The 23,109-nt window shown below is 42.8% G+C and overlaps 1 protein-coding gene across 1 annotated transcript in view; it reads left to right on the forward strand.

Annotated features, from left to right (window-relative positions):
- Positions 1–23,109, forward strand: part of CNTN5 (contactin 5) — a 2,004,044-nt gene that overhangs the window by 371,821 nt on the left and 1,609,114 nt on the right. Inside the window, exon 2 of the mRNA XM_040340187.1 lies at positions 11,948–12,152. The gene's annotated coding sequence lies outside the window, so the exon portion shown is untranslated. The remainder of the gene's footprint in view (positions 1–11,947; positions 12,153–23,109) is intronic.

Consider the following 23,109-nt stretch of genomic DNA (forward strand, 5'->3'; position numbering starts at 1 on the left):
TGTGGGAGATGAGCTGATGAAGAAAAATAAAAGCACAGTGGTTAGGTGGGGGCAGTGTAGGCCTCTCTGAAGAGAAGGGTTTAAAGTGATCATCTAAAAGGGACAGACTAGGAGATAGTCGAACAGATTGGGGTAGGGACTTCTAGAGGACAGGAGAAGTCCTTGAGGTGGGAGGAGGAACCAGGGGAGCAGTAGAGCAGGGGGCCTTGGGAGGAATAAAAAGAACGATTAGGTTGTCATTTTGAGACTAGGTTAGTGATGTAGCTGGGGACAAAATTGTAGATGGCTTTGTAAGTTGTTAGTATTTTGAATAAATTTTTTTGAGTGAGCAGAAGCCAGTGGAGGGATGGGCAGAGAGGTGTAGCAGACACTGAGTGGTTGGTAAGATGAATGGATCTGGCAGCAGCATTCATGATGGCCTGAAGGAGGGCAGTTGCAGTATTTGAGGAGATAGATGACTAGGGAGTGAACAAGAATTCTAGCCTCTTATCCTGAGCTCATTGCATTCTACATTTGGACCGTGACCTTATGTGGGAACACAAGACACTGTGGATGCAATTGCTGAGTACTACCAGTGATTCTAGCATGGAGACTCTCATCCTCCTGGGACAACAGTTTGTGCGCCCGGTTTTCCCGCGGGTCTCTATCACCACAGCCCCCGGGACAGAAACTCCTGACAGCCCTCAGCTTGCAGTACCGCATCAAGCTTTTTTAGATGCCAATATGTTTTCAAGATATGGTGCATTTTCTATTTAGATCTTTTTATGGAACTTCTGTTTTTCTCAATGATCCCATAATACTGAGCAGCACTGGCTCATAATGTCTTATGTTGCAAATAGGGCTGTGGAAATTAAAGATTAATTCCTTGATTCCAATTTTTTTTTAAATCGATTAATCGACTAATTTCGATTAATTATAATGAACATACATTTTTCGGATCACCACCATATATAGTACCCACTGTAATATTCACAGACATCTCCCCCACTGTATTATCCACAGACATCTCCCCCCACTGTAATATCCACAGACATCTCCCCCCACTGTAATATCCACAATCACCCCCCACTGTAATATCCACAATCACCCCCCACTGTAATATCCACAATCTCCCCCACTGTAATATCCACAATCACCCCCCACTGTAATATCCACAATCGCCCCCCACTGTAATATCCACAGACATTCCCCCATTGTAATATATTCTGCTGCTGGCGTCGCTGGACTCCAGGACAGGTAAGTGTCCTAATATTAAAAGTCAGCAGCTGCAGTATTTGTAGCTGCTGGCTTTTAATATTTTACAGCGGAACTCTGCTTTAACCTTTCTTACTACAGCTGATGTCACTACTATGTGGGTGGCAGTAGCAACATGAAAATAAACTCATAGCCACAATAGCATCTGTGACGTATGTGTAGATTTTTCCTTCTACTGCGGACTGTATTGTAGAAGTGATGCCACTTTACATCCTCCTTATCCCTTCTATTGTGTTTGGTCCAAGCATTGTTCCCTCTCATTTCCACCTCAGCCCCTGAGCTCACCTGTTTCTCCTGGGAGTCTGAGAATGAAAAAAAAAAAAATACATTTAAAAACATTTAGAGATAGAGAACTATTAATTCGTTCATCTCTCCTGTGAAATGTAAACCCTGAAGTTGTATCGCAAATGTGAAAATAATACAGTTAAGTTAAAAAAAGAACAAAAAAAATTAAAGCCCCTTGCATACACACATATGTACACATACGTGTACAAAAACCAAAATGACCTAACACGTGTTGGGTACTGCTGCACAGAGGAATGCCTCGTACACTCGACTGTTTTCCTTGACAAAATCCATCAAGAAAATTGGTGGCAGAGCATTTTTGCAGAGGAAAACGATCGTGTGTATGTTTTTCGTTGAGAAAACTTTCACGGATCTTTACGACGAGCAACACGTTTGTGTGTATGCTTAGAAACCCACGCATGCTCAGAATAAAGTATGAGACCGGAGCGCACCTTCGGTAAAAGTAGCGTTCGTAATGGAGATAGCACATTCGTCACACTGTAACAGACTGAAAAGTGCAAATCGTCTCTCACCAAACTTTTACTTAACACGCGATAACATGAGATTAGCAAAAGCAGCCCCAACGGTGGATCCAGTGGAATCAAACTTCCCCTTTATAGTGCCACTGTACGTGTTGTACGTCACCGCGTTTGAGAACCACGAGATTTTGTCTTGACAGTGTGTATGCAAGGAAAGCTTGACAAGATTCTCGTCAAGCCTGACAAGAACCTCGTCAAGGAAAACAACGTTTCTTTTACGACGAGATACTCGGTCGTGTGTACAAGGCCTGAGGCCATCATTTATGGTTTACAGCATCACTGATGGATAGTTTTGGGGATTGTAGTCTGTCGCTGTGTTGGGGTCGTGCAGTTTTGAGTCCTGACATATTTGGTAGCTATTTACCTAACTCTGTCTCATCATTTATATTTTACAGAATATCTGTAGATTTTAGTTTGTTTGTGTGTATTAAAATTAATGTATGGCCCCATACACACGATAGAATCCATCCGCAGATAAATCCCAGCAGATGGGTTTCTGCGGATAGATCCTATGGTGTGTACACGCCAGCGGATCTGTATCCGCGGAGAAATCTCCTCTGGGATGGATTTCAGCAGATCGAATATTTGCTGTGCTGCACAACAAATCCATCTGCTGGAATCCATTCCAACGGATGGATCCGCTCGTCTGTACAGACTTACCGGATCCATCCGTCCAAAGGGATTCCCCGCACGCGTCGTAATGATTTGACGCATGCGTGGAATTCCTTATATGACAGCGTCGCGCCTGTCGCCGCGTCATAATCGCGGCGACGGCGCGACACGTCATCGGCAGAGGATTTCCGCGCGGATTTCAATGGGATGGTGTGTACACTCCATCCCATCGAAATCAGCGGATCTCTTTGAGAGGATTTATCCGTGGAAACGGTCCGCTGGACCGTATCTGCGGATAAATCCTCTCGTGTGTATGGGGCCTATGTGTATTTGCTGCTGAAACATATATAAGTATGTAAGTAATCTTCAGGCTCAAAATGCTCATTTTAACGTGTGCAATAAAAACATTTTGGTATCAAAAGGGCTAAAGAAGCTTATTTCCCTTTGATTTTTTTTATTCCAGTGTGGATTGTTAGAACCTTTTTATGCAGCAAGTCCCTCACTTCCTGTCCCAGTGACTACATAGGAAGTGAGGTGACATTCGCCCCCAACGAGAACAGATATAAAACCCTGATAAAAATGCTAATGCTTCCCTTCTTTACTCAAAACAAATAGAAAATAGAAAAAAGTAGATGGAGCTCCACTTTAGCAGTAAATACTTTTTTCTCCAACAAATAAAAATAAAGTAGAGTTAGCAATGCCTAGTCACACAGTTTTATTCTTAGTACTCTCTATGAATTGCGGATGGCTGGCACCATTCTGTTGTATGATACATGCTGCTTCAAGAGCGGGACACACACAGAGCCGTCATTTGAAGGGTGTATTATGACAGATCACGAAATGCTTTTTTGTGATTGTCTAGTGAAACATGTGTTTTAATTACATGTGTGCTGTTTATTTCTTGTCACAAATGAACTCCGGGAGGAATGGTTCGATGTTGTGAAATTAGCCATGGATAAATAATAATCACTAATTATAGTATTTGTCACCCTCGGATTTCTAAATTATCTAATGGATTCCAGTGTCTAACTTGAAGAGAGGTTCTTACTGGAGAACAGAGAATGTAGTAATTTTTTTTTTCACGGCTGAATCTCACAGTAATTCATAGGATAATTATAGTGGAGAAATTAGGCATCACGCTGGTCATACACGTGGCATATTCTGTCTTTTAAAAAAATGAATTGAATGGCCCATGGGAATTTGCCATCTGCAGCTTCAATAGTTTACCAGTAATGAGTAGCCAAATTATAAAAATTAGGGTGACACCAATTAAAGGTGCCATCTTCTTGTATTATGGTTGATTTTGGCTGGTCACTCTAAAACCTGGGAAATTATAAGAATCAGATTGGTATGACCTGTGCTTTTCAATTCTATGGGCTCGTTCTAACCATAACCTATCCTTGAGTTTGGTTGGTCACTCTAAAACAGGAAACCTGTGAAATTATAAGAATCAGATTGGTATGACCTGCGCTTCTCAATTCTATGGGCTTGTTCTAACCATAACCTAGCCTTGAGTTTGGTTGGTCACTCTAAAACAGGAAACCTGTGAAATTATAAGAATCAGATTGGTATGACCTGCGCTTCTCAATTCTATGGGCTTGTTCTAACCATAACCTATCCTAATAATTCAGGTTATAACACACATTACCACAGTACACAGGAATCCATTGTATATATGAGACAAGGTATGTTGCAATTCATTCTTAAAGTGTGTTGTATCTAAGCCAAGAAGATAAATGTAATATACTACAGCTTACCGGGCTTTAGTTGTAGTTGCGGCATTTGTTTTCTTTTTTTTTTAAGATTTTTTTTTTTTTTACCTGTAACACACTTTCTATCCAATGTGCCTTAAAGTCAAGTCAAGTCAAGTGTGAATGGGCCTGAAAGGAACATTTATTGAGCTGTTCCATCTATACCCGGTATCATTGTACACAGAATGTAGTTGATTTACAAATGTATTCCAAAAAAGTTGGGACACTGGGGTTCGTTTACTAAAATTGAAGAGTGTAAAATCTGGTGTAGCTCTGTATAGAAACCAACCGGCTTCCATTTTTTTGGGCAAAGTTTAATTGAACAGGTTGGAGTTAGAAGCTGATTGGCTACCATGTATGGCTGCACTAGATTTTGCACTCTCCAGTTTTAGTAAACCACCCCTTAATAAATAGATCTGCTGATTATATTCGACATTTTCTCCTATTTTCCATTGCAGAGATTAGTATAGTGCTCTTGTATCAGGTCTTTTGATGTGCATTGTATAGTGAATTCAAGGAAGGGTGTGGGAATTCTGAAGTTCCATTTTAAAGCCCAACTGAAACCAGAGTGGGGAAGGAATCAGAATTGATATCATAATCTTATTTTTGATTTCCCCTCAACTTCTGCAGTAGCTGTATGGCTCAAATTGGGTCCTAAAGCTGACAAAGGGCTCAGCGACTCCAACTTGGTCTAGCAGCATCCCCTTCCCTTCTATGGTGGGATATGTTCCTGATCGATGGGACACTGTTTAAGTATTGTGTTCGTCCTGCAGTATCCTGCACAGTTTAGGTTTATGGTCTTGCACTCTAATTCAGCTTACACAAAAGCTTTTTCCCCTGCCAGCTTGATCTCAATTTGCAACTAGTATATTGGGCATATAGAAAATAAACCAGCTAAAAGAAAATGATGATGAGGAACAAATAGCTGCAGGTTGCTTTTGTTTTTATATAAAAATTTCAAATTAAAGTTTTGTGGTGTTTGAATTAACACAGAAAATGGCAGACATATTCATGGAGAAATCTCCAAACCCAGGAACAGTCCTAGAAATTTAGGAATACTGTAGCATGCTAGCTTCCAGTAAGAATTACCAATGAGAAGAAGTATAACTGAATTATTCAGGCAGAATGAGTGAACCCCCTTAGGATTCTGTCTCTGAGGGGTACATTAATGAGCAGTATAATAATTGTATCATACACTCATAATCTATATGCTCCTTGTAGAGGCTTTTCTTACCATAGGCTGGATTCCCATCTGCAAGCACTTCGCATAAAACAGATACTGTAGCAGTTAAATCATACATTTGCCAGGAGTCTAAGAGCCTACAGGTAATAGATTTATAAACACGTGAACTCCACGGACTCCTATACGACTCCATTTGGTTTTCATCTCTTATTGATTTCTTGATTTACTGTAATAACCGCGATACTATTGCATTCAGCACAACAGTGCATTATTTTAAGGGTTGCGGGCTGGTCAGAGAAGCAGAACACACTGCTGTAAATAACTTCATCCACTTCACTGGGCATTTTGAGATGCCATCCCTCTCCTGATTGGTTTCCCAACCACTTAATTATAATGACAGTGCAGAGTAAGAACACCAATCTTTGAAATTATGTTTTCAATCGGACATAGTCTGTTATCCATTCATCTACCCACCACTCATCCATCGTCAGGCCACATAAAGTGAACCTGTGTTCTATTTTAAACTTTTGAAAGTAAAAAGTCTACCTAAAAGGAGATACCCCAAAATTCCTGCTATTACCTTTTATACTGTATGTAAACTGATGGTAACCAAGCACAATCTGCCCGTCTTGAATTCCCATCACTGCGCTTCTAAAAAAATTATTAACAGTATTCAGCACACAAAGCAGCCACTTTAAAAAATAATAACTCTGAAATAATATTCTTAAACCTATAAAAAATAAGTAGCGCTATAAATGTCCAAAGAATGTCTGTTTTTCACAGATCAAAAACGTGAACAAAGTGTTAATAATTATAAATCACCCTGTGGCACTTGTGAAAATAATAGTGTATATAACATAAAGTCCATAAATTGAAATTCAATCGTAGAATATGTGTATAAATCTTCTAATCATCCACCACACCTGAGTGCCAGTGATCCCTCTCCCATCAGATAAAACACTAACCAACTCAATATGCTTATACGCCATGTTTACCGAATATTCCGACTTGCAACAATGTGATTACCAGATTTGCACCTGAAAATGTCCATGTGCATATAGCATTATGGTGCAAACTAAAGCAGTCTTAGTTGAAAGTGGGCCTGACTTCCCTGACCTCATGACTAAGCTACACCAGCTGCCATTGCCATATCCAACAAGAGTTCCCTTATTGTCCACTAAAGCAGTCTTTTTAGACATTAGGTAAAATTATGTTAGCTGTGACCCTTCCTGCACCCAGAACAAGCCCACTTTTGCTTACATCCTGTAAAAAGGCCTGTATAGGTCACCACACATATTAATTTGCAGATTGCTGTAACCTCCAGCCACTGAATTTTCTGATCCAGAGTCAGTAAAATTAAATGTGGTTGGCTGCGATCGACTAAAGCGGAACTATACTCACCCCTCTGCCAGCTCCCTTGCTGGCATTGACATCTTTGCCTGGTCTTTTTTTGGATTCAGGAGCTTCGGCCATCTTGGTAGGAAGGCTGCCGCTCCAGGTGAGCACACTAGAACAATCAATGTCCACTCAGGAACCAATGGGTGCCGGCAATGCATGGGATATGCAAAAGAAGAAAGATATGGACAGCCGCACTCCAATTTCTTAAAAAAGACGTGCCCTTTATTGGGTAAAGGAAAAATGCACTACAAGTATCAGCACACAGTGGGAAAAACAGCTGACGCGTTTCACATTGGATATCAATGCTTAGTCATAGCTACGTAGCTATGACTAAGCATTGATATCCAATGCGAAACGCGTCAGCTGTTTTTCCCACTGTGTGCTGATACTTGTAGTGCATTTTTCCTTTACCCAATAAAGGGCACATCTTTTTTAAGAAATTGGAGTGCGGCTGTCCATATCTTTCTTCTTTTGCAGCTTCGGCCATCTTGATTGGCTGTGCGGGGATGTTAAGTCATTCCAGCATATGTCAAAATCGTACACTGTCAATAAGAAGACAAACAGGCAGGTAAGAGTTTTTTAAAACATGAGAGGCATGATATGTCTCTTCTGTAATAAAAAGCCTTCCTTGTTGCCCTTCTTTAATTTTTACATTCAATATTTTTGTTTAAGCAAAAGGGTTCAGCATTTGGTGCATTACTGTAGAGCTTGGAAAACTCAAAAAGAGGGACACCAAACTAACCTATACACAATTTGAGAGGAGATTCACATAAGTGTATACAGTGTCTCAGTAGACATAAAATCATACTCAGAACCTCATGTAGACAAACAAAAATAATAAACAAAAATGACCATCCAAGAACTGTGAGCATGTTAGCGGGTCATTGATATATAAACACAAACAATGTTAATAATAATGAGAGTGGACAAAGTTGGGGTCCAGAGGTTCCTAAGTAAGTATGTTGCAGAGGTCTCTTTGTGGCTAAGGTCCACGTGCCTAAAGTGAGTAACTTGAAATAAACAGTGTTTTGTAGAAGATTGATATAGTTGGAGAGTGAGCCTAAAGGCAATATAGCACAGAGAGAAGAGGTGAAGGATATATGAAAGAGAATAGTAGATAGAAGAGATAGAGGAAGGGGAGCGCCCACTGATGGGGGGGAAGGTACTGTATCTCAGGCCTGGGGCGTTAGAGATGACACAATCAGGTGAAAATGGATTGGAAACAAGGGGAGTCCGAAAAGAAAACCAGATACATCAGTTAGCCATTTAAGTAGAGAATTTGTCATGCTGTTGTGCTACCAACTTCTCAAGGGGTTGCAGACGAGGGAGTTGAGCAATCCATTCTGTGATCTTAGAAACATTTGCTGATTTCTAATTGCTATCTATGATGTTTCTAGCCGTATTTCGAAAGAAGCGTAGTAATCGAAGCATAGTAATCCCCTTTTAGTGGCAGAGATAGAGCTTGGGAGTAATGAGACTAGAGCAATTGAAGGGGACATAGGAGTGTGGAACTCAACTACAGTATCGTAAATGCCGGAAAAGATGTTACCAAAAGTTGTGAATGATTGGACATTCCCACCAGATGTGTATCATGGAATCCTGAAGATGGTCGCACCTCCAGCAATTCTGAGAGGCTGACCTATACATCCGGTGAAGTATCGTGGGGCGCAAAAGTACTGTTGCATAAATACTTTATAGTTCTTCTGAAAGGCTGTGGATTTACAGTATAGGTGAGAGTGTAGATTTTATCAAAGTTAGCGCCTGGGAACCTTGTGTCCAAATCTCTCCCATTCTGTTATTTAGTAAGTGAGTCACTGAGTGGAAGTGGTTGAGGAGAATGACATAAGTTTGTGCGATGATGTGAGAAATTCATGTTTATAATAGGGACCAGAAGGCCGTTACCTAAAAAAAAAGCACACAGAGAAAGGCAGAAAGACCTAAGAGAAAGGAAAGAAAAGAAAAAAAGGAAAGAGAGACTCAGGCCCCGTACACACGTCCGAGGAACTCAACGTGCCAAACACATTGAGTTCCTCGTCGAGTTCAGTGTTGAAGCCGCCGAGGATCTCGGTGGGCCGACTTTCCTCATTGAACAACGAGGAAATAGAGAACATGTTCTCTATTTGGCCCGACGAGTTCCTCGTCGGATTCCTCGCTGAAAAGTGTACACACGACCGAGTTTCTCGGTAGAATCCAGCTCCGATCGAGTTTCTGGCTGAATTCTGGTCGTGTGTACGGGGCCTCAGAGATCGTCTTGAAAAGCTAGAGCTGAAGCGAGGGAAGAATTTGTTTGGACTTGCGCATTATGGCCCAGATTCACATACAGTGAGGAAAATAAGTATTTGAACACCCTGCTATTTTGCGAGTTCTCCCACTTAGAAATCATGGAGGGGTCTGAAATTGTTATCGTAGGTGCATGTCCACTGTGAGAGACATAATCAAAAAAAAACAGAAATCACAATGTATGATTTTTTTAACTATTTATTTGTATGATACAGCTGCAAATAAGTATTTGAACACCTGAGAAAATCAATGTTAATATTTGGTACAGTAGCCTTTGTTTGCAATTACAGAGGTCAAACGTTTCTTGTAGTTTTTCACCAGGTTTGCACACACTGGAGGAGGGATTTTGGCCCACTCCTCCACACAGATCTTCTCTAGATCAGTCAGGTTTCTGGGCTGTCGCTGAGAAACACGGAGTTTGAGCTCCCTCCAAAGATTCTCTATTGGGTTTAGGTCTGGAGACTGGCTAGGCCACGCCAGAACCTTGATATGCTTCTTACAGAGCCACTCCTTGGTTATCCTGGCTGTGTGCTTTGGGTCATTGTCATGTTGGAAGACCCAGCCTCGACCCATCTTCAAAGCTCTAACTGAGGGAAGGAGGTTGTTGCCCAAAATCTCGCAATACATGGCCCCGGTCATCCTCTCCTTAATACAGTGCAGTCGCCCTGTCCCATGTGCAGAAAAACACCCCCAAAGCATGATGCTACCACCCCCATGCTTCACAGTAGGGATGGTGTTCTTGGGATGGTACTCATCATTCTTCTTCCTCCAAACACGGTTAGTGGAATTATGACCAAAAAGTTCTATTTTGGTCTCATCTGACCACATGACTTTCTTCCATGACTCCTCTGGATCATCCAAATGGTCATTGGCAAACTTAAGACGGGCCTTGACATGTGCTGGTTTAAGCAGGGAACCTTCCGTGCCATGCATGATTTCAAACCATGACGTCTTAGTGTATTACCAACAGTAACCTTGGAAACGGTGGTCCCAGCTCTTTTCAGGTCATTGACCAGCTCCTCCCGTGTAGTCCTGGGCTGATTTCTCACCTTTCTTAGGATCATTGAGACCCCACGAGGTGAGATTTTGCATGGAGCCCCAGTCCGAAGGAGATTGACAGTCATGTTTAGCTTCTTCCATTTTCTAATGATTGCTCCAACAGTGGACCTTTTTTCACCAAGCTGCTTGGCAATTTCCCCGTAGCCCTTTCCAGCCTTGTGGAGGTGTACAATTTTGTCTCTAGTGTCTTTGGACAGCTCTTTGGTCTTGGCCATGTTAGTAGTTGGATTCTTACTGATTGTATGGGGTGGACAGGTGTCTTTATGCAGCTAATGACCTCAAACAGGTGCATCTAATTTAGGATAATAAATGGAGTGGAGGTGGACATTTTAAAGGCAGACTAACAGGTCTTTGAAGGTCAGAATTCTAGCTGATAGACAGGTGTTCAAATACTTATTTGCAGCTGTATCATACAAATAAATAGTTAAAAAATCATAAATTGTGATTTCTGGAATTTTTTTTTTTTGATTATGTCTCTCACAGTGGACATGCACCTACGATGACAATTTCAGACCCCTCCATGATTTCCAAGTGGGAGAACTTGCAAAATAGCAGGGTGTTCAAATACTTATTTTCCTCACTGTAAATTGGCGCATATTTATGCCGGTGTAGCGTATCTTTTTTACGCTACGCAGAACCAGCGCAGAGAGGCAAGCACAGTATTCACAAAGCACTCGCTCCCAAATCTACGCTGGGTTCCCTCCGCGTAAGCCGGCGTAGGTGGAAGTGGGCGTGAGCCATGCTAATGAGGTGTGACCCCATGCTAATGATGGGCCGAGTGACAGACAAGTACTTAAAATGAACGGCGCATGCGCTATCCCGTGGACGCAACCCAGTGCGCATGCTCAGAATCACGTTGAAACTACTCCCTAAGATACGTTGAATCACTGCCTACGACGTGAACGTAACCTACGCCTAGCCCTATTCACGTACTACTACGTAAACGACATAAAATACGATGGCTGTTCCCTGGTCCATACCTTTGCATGAGTTGCGCCTCATAGATGGGGAATAACTATACGCCGGACGTAAGCCTTACGCAAACCGTGTATATTATGCATCGAGATACGTCGGCGTAAGTGCTTTGTGAATCCGGGCCATTGAGCCCAAGGATCCCAATTCTTCTCAAATTGCTTTACTGTATCATTGAGTGTACTGACCCTTGTTTAATTGTTACTTAATGTTCTACTTTAACTTACTGCACTGTTTTGAATAAGCCTGTTAACCAGTAGGCAGGTAGCACGTCAAACCACAAATGACAGTCTATTAAACAACGACGACAGTATAATAGGCAACAGACTGAGCTGAGTATAATTTTACAAGTAAATTAGGCATTTTTATTTTGTAACAGCTGACAGTGTCAGTTAATGCTCCGCCAACGTAACCACTTTATTGCTCCTAAACAATGTTTTCTGATGTGCAATATTTACTTGACACTAAGAAACCAACATGTAAATATATGTACTGAGTTTTGAAGTTTACATTAGTCTCTGTGCCCAGGGCACATTTTGTTTATGTCTGCTTGAAATAGATTTGTTCTGTTGAATACTTAAATTTTCTTTTCTTTTTCTTTTTGTCTTTTTTAGCATTCGCCAGTGTTTTCTGATTTGAAATCCATGTTTATTTACTGAGAGGAGAACAATCTTGCTCTGGAATTTTGCCTACGAGAACAGACTAATACAGTACACACATTTATTGGTGACAATAAAAGTCAAATTTAATCAAGGAAGTTGAAGAAAACACACGGAACACAAAACTGTATCTGCCGGCAAGTGGATGTTGCTAAGTGAGGTAAGCTAAAAATAGTTTGTAGAATAAAAAATGTAATAGCTCTGGGAGTTTTATGTGCTTTGAATCAGGTAGCGGTGTATTCTGGGGCTAGTAAGCTTGCAAGGGACTAAAAGTTCCAGCATGTGGCCTGTAAGTGCCCATTCCTAATTTAGAATAGGATTGGCCTACTTTCCGACAGAGCTTCTGCTACTGTTGAACTGCAAGTCTCAGCACCTCTTTGGCTGGCAGACCACTTGGGACCATTTAAGGGCTTATTTATTTCACAGGTGTTTTGACTTCTGCCAAGTGGCATCTATATGGCAGGCACGTTGTATTGCTGTGTGGCATAGTAGTCCAAATGCTATGTGTCTGTTGATTGTGTTGCTGTTTTGGTTTCCCTGATTCAGGAGAAGAGTCCCCAAAACATGAAGGCAGGTTGCATTCTACATCCAGTCGCTAAACAGATCTTAAAGCGGAGCAAAAAAATTAAGGGTGTACTCGCTTTTGGGAGATACTGTGCCTGTCCAGGGATCCCACGATGTCGGCGACCTAGTCAATTTTACAATCGGCTCTCTGGTGCTGCCACCACCATTTGTGGTAAGGGAAACTGGCGGTTAAGGCTTTTTGGCTTCACGGCCGGTTCCATAGCTGTGCTTTCTAACTGGGCCGGGGGCAGAGGAAGGAGGGGGCCAACTTCCAGATGACCTCGCCGCATTTCGCTGCAGCCAGGTCTCCTGGAAGTGGTAACAGGTTCCCATTCCCCCCAAAAGGTGCAAATGTGGCACCGGAGGGGGGGGGGGGGGGCAAACAAGCAGAGCTTCCACTTTTTAGTGGAACTCTGCTTTAAATCAGAACTCCAGTATGTCGCATTAAAGTTGAACTCTAGGAACATATAAGAAACACAAAATAATACAGCTCTGTAATCATTATTACATCATGAACATGCAGGCAGTTAAAGTACCTGAGTTTTATCTGATAATATCCTCTTTAAGTCCCTATATAGAAGGGCTAAATTGTAAGAGGATGAATCAGTGCAAAGAAAAATTCTGATAGGAAGAGATGATCTCATTGTTTTGCTGCTTCTCCTTTCAATGTTTAGTTACAGACTGATGGCCTGGGCTCAGAGAAAGTGGGTTGCATGATGCAGGACATCAGAATGAGAATGTCTAGATTTAAGCTGAATATTGAAGATATTTTATGTATTAATGGTTTATACATTTTTATTGTATTATTTTTAGATGGGTTTTTTCTGTAAATCAATAAAATAAGCTGTGATGATCAAGTGGTAATTATAAAATAATGATATTCAGCATTTAATGTTTCCTTGATTAAAAATAAATAATTTTAGTACTGAATACATTAAAGAATATGTGTAAAAAAAATCAGTTCCGTTAAAGCTAATTTTGCCTTACTTTGGACGCAAATAGACTACAAAGACAACTTGCTTTATTATTTTAATAATAAAATAATTAATGAGGTTGAACACCAATTCTTCAGCAGTGCATGTTTTAGCATTTTTAGCAAGGAAATAGTCTATATAGAGACCAGCAAAGAAAGTTAACTTTAACCACTTAAGGACCAAGCCTATGTCTGACACTTGTTGCTTACAAGTTAAAATCAGTGGGCCAGATTCACGAATAATTGCGGCCGTGTAACGTCGTAATTGCCGCAAGTTTTCAGCGTTAGTGCCTGATCCTCAAAGCACTTACCTGGAAACTTGCGGCGGTGTAACGTAAAGTCGTTCGGCGCAAGCCCGCCCAATTCAAATGGGGCGGGCACCATTTAAATTAGGCTCGCTCCCACGCCGGACGTTCTGCGCATGCTCCGTTCGCAATTTTCCCGATGTGCTTTGCGCGAACTTACGGCGGCCGGACGTGTTTGTGAATCGCGACGTGCGTAACGTACTTACGCCAAAAAAAAAAAAATTCAAAAGCGATGCGGGAACGACGGCCATTCTTTAACATGGTGGAGTAATTTTACACCATGTTAATAGCACACCTAACTTTGCGACGGGAAAAAAAGACTTGCGCCGACGTAACGACGGGAAAAACCTTAGTGGATCGCCGTAAATCCTCATTTGCATACCCGACGCTGGAATACAACGCAAACTCCCCCCAGCGGCGGCCGAAGTATTGCATCCTAAGATCCGACGGTGTAAGTCAATTAGGGCTATCTATGCGGAACTGATTCTATGAATCAGCCGCATAGATACGACAAGAGATACGACGGTGTATCAGGAGATATGCCGTCGTATCTATTCTGTGAATCTGGCCCAGTATTTTTTGCTAGAAAATTACTCAGAACTCCCAAACATTATATATATATATATATATATATATATATATATATATATATATATATATATATATTTAGCAAAGACTTTGGAGAATAAAATGGTGGTCATTGCAATAATTTATGTCACACGGTATTTGTGTAGCAGTTTTTCATTTCATTTTTTTTTTTTAAATACACTTCACTGAATAAAAAAAAAATTAAACCGTAAAATTAACCCACATGTTTTGTATATTGTGAAAGATGATGTTATACTGAGTAAATAGATACCTAACATGTTACGGTTTAAAATTGCGCACACTTGTGAAATGACGACAAACTACGGTACTTAAAAAGCCCCATAGGCGACGCTTTAAAAAATGTTAACGGTTATCTGTTTAGAGCTACAGAGAAGGTATTTTGCTACAATTATTCCTTTCGACATGACGATCATGGTGATACCTCACATGTGTGATCTAAACACCGTTTACATTTTCGGTCATGACTTGCGTGTGCGTTTTCTTACGTTTCGCAAACACGCAGGGAAGTGGGGCGTTTTAAAGATTCATTTTTTGTAAATGTAAAAATTCCTTTTGACAGTAATAGACAGTAACAGGTACTCTTTACGGAGGTATCTCGAGTCCCCAAGTATTCAAAATGCCAAAATCAGCATTTTTGAATACTGATTTTTTTTTAAATCTGCGCCATTGGCAGCCGAGTAAACCTAAAGTGACGACGTGCCGTTGCTTCCGTTTTTTTTCATTGGGGACTCGATCAAAGCCTATTCCGGCTTTGTTCAGGACCGGCCGGAGGACATGCCAGTTTATTGCGCGTAACACCCGGTAGGACAGGAGATCGGAGCGGATCAGCAGAATGCAGCCGCAGGCATCACCCTGGTACAACCACTTCCCCAAAACGAGTACAGGTATGCTGTTTCTCAAGAAGTGGTTAATGTCCATTCACATCATGTTGTTGAGGTGTTTTTAAGTGTGCTGCTTGCTGTGGGGGCACTCAACAGGAGGGAGGGGCCAGGAGGGAGCACCAAAGAGGGACCCGAGAAGAGGAGGATCCAGCCTGCTATGTGCAAAACCCCTTCCCTTCCACTGGGGGCAATGCCACTTCTGTGCCGACACATGCTGGGAGTCTGGGCTGTCTGCTTCCTCAGACCTCCACTAGCCCCATTGTGACAGTTACCTTCTACACAGAGAAAGCGCTCATGCCGCCCTATGACCACACTGACATGCCTCACTGGCACTTATCTGCTGTGGAGGAGGAGGGGAGAGCCAGACAGAGCTCAATTTAGTTCAGGCGAGACCCACATACAGGACACACACCAGATGGGCACCGTAACCCCTTCACTGCCAGGAGGGGGAGAACAGTATTCACTCTGCACTGATTTACTATCACAGGTACTTTCCATTCTAATTCCACCATACAATAGGAGGGACCCCTGGACTAGAGGTAGCAGTTCCTCCAAGTAGGGGCCTCTGGACTGGAGGTAGCAGTTCCTCCATGGAGAAGCGCCTGGACTGGAGGTATCAGTCTCCTTATGGAGGGGCCCATGAACTGGAGGTAGCAGTTTCTCTATGGAGGGCCTCCAGTCCAGGGGTCTCACCATAGAGGGATTGCCACCTCCAGTCCAGGGGCCTCACCATAGAGGGATTGCCACCTCCAGTCCAGGGGCCTCACCATAGAGGGATTGCCACCTCCAGTCCAGGGGCCTCACCATAGAGGGATTGCCACCTCCAGCCCAGGGGCCTCACCATAGAGGGATTGCCACCTCCAGTCCAGGGGCCCATCCATAGGGAATTTTTGAAACAAGAGAGTAGTGGAACTTGCCAAATGAGAACAAAGTCAGAATAAAAATTTATATAAATTTTATTACACATAAAACATTTTCAGAAACACAATAATAAAAACATAGATATGCATAAAGGAACTTTGCGATAAATACAAAAATATGTAAATCTAATGGACACGTAACTGGTATACGCCTTGTGCGGGATCCCTGCTTCTTCAGGACCATACATATATTGCAAGTGTGTTATACTTACATATATATGTAGTTGTTCCATTACCTTAATATCATAAATTATCAAAACAGAGGAGAGAAATACAGGATCTGTCTCAGATGTTTTGCATACTGGCCCATAGGATATAGTCCGGACCTAAAAAGACCCGTTATGCCCCGTACACATGATCGGAATTTCCATCGGGATAAACTCAGATGGATTTTTCTGACGGAACTCCGTTCAAGCTGTCTTGCATACACACTGTCACACCAAATTCCGACCGTCCAAAACGTGGTGACGTACAACAATACGACAAGCCGAGAAAAATTAAGTTCAATGCTTCTGAGCATGTGTCGACTTGATTCTGAGCATGCGTGTTTTTTTCTCCGTCGGAGTTCCATACAAACGAACAGAATTTCCAATAGAATTTTTTTTCATTGGAAAAAAAGAGAACATGTTTTTAATTCCGCGTACATACGACCGTTTTTCATGACGAAAAAAATGCAATTTTTTTAATTGGTCGTTAAAAACAGTCGTGTGCAGGCTCCAGAGCATTTTTCTCGACGAGAAAAGTGGGCATTAAAAATTTAGAACATGCTCTATTTTTTCTCGTCGTTTTTCACGTCGTCGTTTTTCTCGTCGTGAAAAGCGGTCGTGTGTTCGCTTTAACGGCGGGGAAAAAACGTGCAGGAAATTAGCATAATCAGCCCAAAGGGTGGCGCCATTCGAATGGAACTTCCCCCTTATAGTGCTGTCGTACGTGTTGCCGTCGTACGTGTTGTCCACAACGTTGACATCAGCAAACCGCTCAATCACACAACGCCATACACACTGTCTGCTATCTGCCCTATTCCGATCAGTAACCACCTGAGAAAGTAATTTAATGTTATACTTTGCATACTTACCATGCAATAGGCTCCGATAATTTACAAAATTGAGGAAGAGTATAGGACTAAACCATAACGGGGCATTCAGAGAGATTGCATCCTTGGGATAATGCTCACATCTAAGGCCAGCCTCCCAAGCTCGAATAATGTTAAGCATTGAGGCAGTCAACTGATAGGGTGCCTTACAGACCCTACAACCTTAAAGGAGTTGTAAAGGAACACTTTTTTTTTTGCTGAAATTACTGTTTACAGGGTATAGAGACATAATAGTTAACCGATTCCTTTTAAAAATGATTACAAATAGATAAAAATCAATCATATAATGTACCTGCAGTTTCTAGTTTCGTTTTTGCATGTTGTTTCCTGCTTCTGTACAGAGCCACAGAGCCAATACAGGGCAGTGATGGTTTGGAAAACGAAACTGATTGGTGCTGAGGGGTTTTAGACACACAGTAATCACACCTCCTTGATTAGTGACCACAGAGAGAAAGCTCCCAGTACTGTGGTCATTAGGAAACAGACAACCAGGAAGATCAGAGAAGAATTACAGCAACTTGAGAGCAAAAACGAACTAGAGCTAAACCACCCTGGTCACAAGGGCACATCAGGGTGGTTAATTTACACCTGGGGTGCTTTGATCCCCATAAAAAGAGTAAATAAGTAAAAAAGGAGACAGGAAGCCACTCCTAGAATCAAGGTCAAATTTAATGCGAGTTTAGCCATACAATTGTATGGCTGAACTCGCATTGAACAGACATTGCATGTGATCCGCACCTGCGGTGGGGGTGCGAATCACATGCGATGAGATCGCATATGTGTGAACCTAGGCTGAATAAAAACTTTTGGACGTTGCTTGAAGATGCATGGTGTGCTGGCAAATGTGAATGTTATTCTGAATTTGGGAGGCATTCCAAAAGCTTAATATACCACTGAGTTGAGTTGTTAGAGCAGCTGCTAAAAATTGTGTTCCCCTGTAGTCAGTTTCTCTATGAATTCCATTTCTGGTTGTAGTTCAGTCTAAGCTTATATTGTATAGTATCAAAATTAAATATTAATGTAGTATTACATGTACTGATAGTCAGACTCTCACAAACTGAGATAGATAAGGTTCCACGACTCTGGAAATTTTCCAGACTACTTCAGGAAAGAGATGCCCACAATTTCACCCCCATTACAAGAGAGGTGAATGAAGGAGCATTCGTCCTTTTTTTCTTTTTGTACTGTGTCTTTTAATGTGCATACTCTTTATACTCATTTATTGACTAAAACGAGGACTGATGTTCTCAGGCTAAGAATGCCACACGCTTTTTAGCTTGCAAACAAATATAAGAGACCTATCACTTATCCTAGTATATGATTATTAGGTCAGCACACAGCTCAACCTGTTCATTGCTTTACTGACATGGATAGTTTCACTGGGCTGGATTCAAGAAGCAATTGCGCCTGTGTAACCATAGTTACACAGCGCAATTGCTTACTTGCCCCGGCGTAAAGAAATGCTCCTGATTCAGGAACCTCGTTACGCCGACTGCAGCCTAAGATATGCGCGGCATAAGGCTCTTATGCCCGCATATCTTAGGCTGCATTCTTGCGATGGCCGCTAGGTGGCGTTCCCGTTGTGCTCAGCGTATAGTATGCAAAATGCATACTAACGCCGATTCACAATGTTACGCGAGCCCTGCGTACGCAGTTTATGTCGTTTCCGTACGGCGGTTTTCACGTAAGGCTGCCCCTGCTATTAGCAGGGGCAGCCAATGTTACGTATACCCGTCGTTCCCGCGTCGCGAAATTTCAAATTTACGTAGTTTGCGTAAGTGATTCGTGAATGGCGCTGGACGCCATTCACGTTCACTTTGAAGCAAATGACGTCCTTGCGACATCATTTGCCGCAATGCACGTCGGGAAAGTTTCCCGACGGAGCATGCGCTCTACGATCGGCGCGGGAACGCGCCTAATTTAAATAATTCCCGCCCCCTACGGGATAATTTAAATTGCGCGCACTTACGCCGGGCATTTTGCCGGCACGCCCACGCAATTTACGGAGCTACTGCTCCGTGAATCAAGGGCAGCGCAGTAAATTTGCGGGGGCGCAGAGCAAAAACGTTGCCCTGCGCCTCCGTAAAAAAAGTGCAAATCTACCTGAATCCAGCCCACTATGTTAACCATAGGTGTGCGCAGCCTATTGCATTAGGGTGTGCACCCCAAAGCTCATACATAGAGTACATGCATGTGTGTAAATATACATAGGGCAGTAGGGCAATGGACGGTGTCTCTAGGGCAGAGGTCGGTGTCAGTAGGGCAGAAATTGGTGTCAGTAGTTTATTTTTGTATTACTTTTTTACAATTTTATTTTTTTATTTATTTTTTACAATATTTTGTTTACAATATATATTTTTTTTTTTTACAATTTTTCTGAGCCCCATTGGGGGGCTTTGGTGAAATATCAGGAGTCCAACAGACCTCTGATGTCTCACTTTAGAGAAAAAGAAAGGGACTGGGGACAGAGATTCCCCAGTCCCTTTCTCTGCAGAAAAGCAGCAGGGGCAATCTGAGCAGCACAGGGTGATTAGAGTGTGCCCAGGCACACCTGGCACACCCTGTGTGCATGCGTATGATGTTAACTACTGAAACTCTTGGGGTAGATTCGCTAAAGCCAAATAGACTGTGCAGTTGTGCTCATTTTCCCCAGAGCTTAGTAAATGTCCAGTGTACATCAGGCCTAATGCTTTGCCCAAAACCACTCACCCCCGATTAAGAGGATAAACAGTATAACTCAAAACATGTTGGTTGTACTCTGTTATGTGTGGCTCACCAAAACAGAGCACATGGTTTTCTGCATGGTATTAAACCATACATCGTTGCTTACATTCGCATCAATTATAGTCCCACTACTATGCACTTTGGGACAGATCCTCGTACAATTGCATGGGCACAGCATATGTGAGATACGCTATGCCGCTGTAACTTACTTTTGTAATCTTTGAATCCACAAAGAATTTGCGCCGTAAGTTACGGCGGCGTAGTGTATCTCTTGCGGCGTAACGGCGCGTAATTCAAATCGGCGAGTAGGGGGCGTGTTTCATTTAAATGAAGCACGTCCCCTCGCCGAACGAACTGCGCATGCGCCGTCCCTAAATTTCCCGCCGTGCATTGCGCTAAATGACGTCGCAAGGACGTCATTGTTTTCACGTGGACGTAAATTACGTCCAGCCCCATTCACGGACGACTTACGCAAATAAAATATTTTCAAATTTGGGCGTGACTTGGAGCACGAGCCGGATGGACGCATAAGACCGGAGCTCCGGAGCGAAGGGAACTGTAGCGGCACCCAGCAACCAAAATTCAGCCCGATTTCACCCACGAAACCCACGGGGACTACCTGAGTGACCGCCGTCATGACCGGGAAGCGTCACCAGGACAGGAAACCTCACCGGCTCACGGACTTTTTCGCCCCACACGGGAGAGCCGAGAAGCAAGATGGCGCCGAGGCCTGCTCGCCCTCTCACTTCTCCTCGCTAAAGACACCAGCTAATGCAGGTACTCGGGCAAAAATCTTAGCATCCCCTGACATCATGTCATCTGCTCCCTCGACCCCATCCACCCGCAGCCCAGCTAAATCCAAACCCAGGTTAGATGGTGGGAGATCCGACCTGGCCGCAAGCCTAGATGGGAGCCAGGCCTCAGACTCTGGGGATGACACGCGGGATCTGCCCGACTCCATAGTATCTTATCCCACACAAAATCAACCAGTAGTTGATACTGTCCTAAAAGACATGTTGATCTCATTAAGGAGCACCCTGCAGGCAGACATGGCAACATGTATGCATCGCCTCAGTACAGATATTCAAGATGTGGGCAGGAGAGTGGATCATATAGAGACCAAAATGGAGGAGTATGCCACAACTATAAACGATCTGGTAGATGCAAACGAGGAAAGGGAAGGAGATTCTGAATGGGTTAAAGCAAAACTAGCAGATTTGGAAGACAGGTCGAGGAGGAACAATCTAAAAATAAGAGGGATCCCAGAATCTGTGCTTCCACCTGACCTAGGCCATTATGCCGCCACCATGTTTAAGGCCCTCATCCCAGATCTAGCCGATCTAGACGTCACGATCGACCGAATACACCGTTTGCCTAAGCCATCCCACCTCCCTGATCAGGTCCCTAGGGATGTTCTACTAAGGCTGCATTTCTTCCATGTTAAAGAACAACTTATGACCATGATGCGGAAGCATGAATCCATCCCCCAAAAATACCAAGATTTACAATTCTATGCAGACCTGTCCCAATATACTTTGCTGAAACGGCGGAATCTAAACACGGTGACCAAGGTGCTACGTAATCATAGGGTCATTTACCGCTGGGGATATCCAACTAAAATATCAATTACCAAAGATAATCGCACCTTTACAATCACCTCCTTAGAAAAAGGCCTCGACCTTCTCAAAGAATGGGGTATCCTGCCCGATAGCACTGAAGCACATCCAACAGACCGCACTCCTCGCAGGGTGGAACCCGAATGGAAACAGGTCACAGCCAGGAATGCCAAGTCACACACCTGAAGTGGGCTATAGGCTGTATCCACACCTAAGTTCCCTGAACCCGGAACCGACTAAGTCCGTTCTAACTTTACCCCCCCGTTGCAAGTTGCAATCTGCAGCACGTTGCTGCTAAAGGATCTCACCATCTCCTTGCTGCTGCTAACCCGCAGTGGCACTGTTGTGTTTACACATGATTTGTTTTGTTATCCTCTCTTTTTTTTTCTATCCTTTTTTTTTTGGTTTACTAGCCAGCTCTCCACCTCTTCTTTACACTGGATGTCGACCACCTCACCATCCGTTCTCAACACCATGGATCGCATAATACAGTCCTCGCTCCTACCAAGACACCGAGTGATCGCGCGCATGTGGGCATGTGAGTACTGCATCTATACTACCGATCTGTTGTCATATGATCATTTCACCCATCCAAAGATAGTGGAAATAGACCCCTTGGAACTGCCTAAAAATACCTTCTACCACCCATTAGCATCCACAACCCCTCCACACCATGCCGCTTAATATTTTGTCTATGAACACTAAAGGGCTTAATCACCCGGTCAAGCGTAAATCTTTATGGAAAGAGGCACTTACCCACCATTGTGATATAGTGTGCGCCCAGGAAACACATTTTTGTGCAAAGGCCCCACCTAAATGCTCACATGGTAGTTTCCCACATGTGTTCACAGCTAACGCGGACTCAAAAACCAAGGGAGTCCTAACTGCCATCAGAGATACTGTGGCATTCCAAATGCACACAGCCATCAAAGACCCCTTAGGAAGATTCCTAATCCTAACATGTGACCTGAACAACACCACTTACACAATCGTCAACGTCTACTCCCCTAACAAGCATCAGGTGCACTTTTTCAACCAATTAATGAAGAAAATCCAACAAGTCCAACAAGGTCTACTCATTATTTGTGGTGACTTTAACGTGACCCCTGACCCAGCTATAGACTCTACCACCACCTCTACACGCCACCTTCCGGAGTTGGCGCCATCAATTACAAAGAACAACCTCTATGATGCCTGGCGCTGCCTTCACGACAACGAAAAAGATTTTACTTTTTTTTCCATATCTCATTGTGTTTATACAAGGATAGATCTTTTCTTGGTAGAACAGAGAGTATTATTTCAGGTTAAGTCTGTGACAATTAATAATATCTCATGGAGTGATCATGCTTCTGTGGTAATGTCTGTGGCTGATTGTGCATCTTGCAAACAGACTCCAGTTTGGAGACTTAACACTTTCCTCCTACAGGATAAA

The sequence above is a fragment of the Rana temporaria genome, chromosome 2 (genome assembly GCF_905171775.1).
Source record: "Rana temporaria chromosome 2, aRanTem1.1, whole genome shotgun sequence".
Classification (NCBI taxonomy): domain Eukaryota; kingdom Metazoa; phylum Chordata; class Amphibia; order Anura; family Ranidae; genus Rana; species Rana temporaria.